We start from the raw sequence: 2,472 nt of genomic DNA on the forward strand, positions 1-2,472 counted from the left end.
TTTAGGTTGTGAATCCAACCATGTTCTAGCTCTGTCTCTTACAGCAAAAGGAAAAAGCATGAGTCTGTAGACTTCAGGATCAACTCCATTCGTCTTTACAGTCTCACAGATTTGCAAGAACTCAGTTAAAAACTAATAAGGATCTTCAGATGGAAGTCTATAAAACTTGCAGTTTTGTTGCATTAAGGCAACTAGCTGAGGTTTCAGCTCAAAATTATTGGCTCCAATGGCAGGAATAGAGATGCTTCTTCCATCAAATTTGGACGTTGGCGGCAGGAATGGAGATGCTTCTTCCATCAAACTTGGACGTTGGCTTTGTGAAGTCACCAAGCATTCTCCTTGCATTATTATTATTTTCGGCTGACATCTCCTTCTCTTGTTCGAAAATTTCTGAAATGTTGTTTCTGGAATGTTGTAACTTAGCTTCTCTTAATTTTCTCTTCAGAGTCCTTTCAGGTTCTGGATCAATTTCAATAAGAGTGCCTTTTTCCTTGTTCTTGCTCATATGAAAGAGAAGAAAACAAGAAAAGAAAGAGGAATCCTCTATGTCACAGTATAGAGATTCCTTTATGTTAGTAGAAGAAGAAAGGGGAGAAGAATGAAGAAGAGTGGGTTCGGATATTTAGATGGAGAGGGGTGAAGAGAAGTGTTAGTAATTAAATAAATAAATAGAATAAGAAAAGAGATGGAGATTTTCGAAAATAATTTTAAAAAGGGGTTAGTAATTTTCGAAAATTAGAGATAAGATAAGATTAAAATTAAAATTTAAAACAAAAAACGAGTTTTTTGAAAAAGAGATGAGATATTTTTGAAAATTAGAGAGGTAAAAGTAGTTAGTTGGTTTTGAAAAAGATAAGAAACAAACAAAAAGTTAGTTAGTTGATTGAAAAAGATTTGAAATCAAATTTGAAAAGATAAGAAGATAAGAAGTTAGATGAGATATTTTGAAATCAAATTTTGAAAAAGATAAAATTTTTGAAAGAGATAAGATAAAAGATAAAAAGATCTAATTTTTAAAATGACTTAACTAACAAGAAACTACAAGATAAAATTCTAGAGCTTAAAGATTGAACCTTTCTTAACAAGAAAGTAACAAACTTCAAATTTTTGAACCAATCACATTAATTGTTAGCTAATTTTCAAAAATTAGGTGTAAAGATAAGAAAAAGATTTTGAAAATATTTTGAAAAGATTTTTGAAATTTTCGAAAAATAGAAAAAATAAAAAAGATATAATTTTTGAAAAAAAGATTTTGAAAAGATAAGATTTTTAAAATTGAAATTTTGACTTGACTTGTAAGAAATAACTAATTTTAAAAATTTTTGACCAAGTCAACCCAAAATTTTGAAAATTTGGAGGGAAATAAGGTAAAGATATTTTTTTGATTTTTGAAATTTTAATTATGAGAAAGAAAAACACAAACATGACCCAAAACATGAAAATTTTGGATCAAACACATAATGCATGCAAGAACACTATGAATGTCAAGATGAACACCAAGAACACATTGAAGATCATGATGAACATCAGGAACATATTTTTGAAAAATTTTGATGCAAAGAAAACATGCAAGAAACCAAACTTTAATGCATGGACTCTAACAAATCTTTAATGCATGGACTCTAACAAACGAAAAATGCGTATCAAAAACAACAAACAACACAAAACAAGAAATCATCAAGATCAAACAAGAAGACTTGTCAAGAACAACTTGAAGATCATGAAGAACACTATGAATGCATGGAATTTTCGAAAAAATCCAAGAAAAATTTTAAAAGCATGCAATTGACACCAAACTTAAAAATTAACACAAGACTCAAACAAGAAACACAAAATATTTTTGATTTTTATGATTTTCTAATTTTTTTGTAAAAACGAAAAAGAAAAGAAAAATTTTGAAAAAGATTTTTGAAAAGAAAATTACCTAATCTGAGCAACAAGATGAACCGTCAGTTGTCCATACTCGAACAATCCCCGGCAACGGCGCCAAAAACTTGGTGTTGTTGCCGGATCAACTTGGTGCTGTAGTTGGACGTAATTGTAATTCAAATAATCCCCGGCAACGGCGCCAAAAACCTGGTGGACGAAATTGTGATTCCTTTGTTATTGTATTTTGTAAAATTCATTGCTTTTTCAACTACGTGTGGACACAACTCCGTTCAACTTAACCAGCAAGTGTACTGGGTCATCCAAGTAATACCTTACGTGAGTAAGGGTCGATCCCACAGAGATTGTTGGTATGAAGCAAGCTATGGTCACCTTGTAAATCTCAGTTAGGTAGATTAAATTGGTTTATAGTGAGTTCGAAAATTAATAAATAAATAGAAAATAAAAAGGGATAGAAATACTTATGTAAAGCAATAGTGGAAATTTCAGATAAGTGTGTGAAGATGCTGTGCTCCTCTCGTATCTCTATTTTCTTATTACATTCATCCAATCCTTCCTACTCCTTTCCATGGCAAGCTGTATGTA

The sequence above is a fragment of the Arachis duranensis genome, chromosome 5 (assembly GCF_000817695.3).
Source record: "Arachis duranensis cultivar V14167 chromosome 5, aradu.V14167.gnm2.J7QH, whole genome shotgun sequence".
Classification (NCBI taxonomy): domain Eukaryota; kingdom Viridiplantae; phylum Streptophyta; class Magnoliopsida; order Fabales; family Fabaceae; genus Arachis; species Arachis duranensis.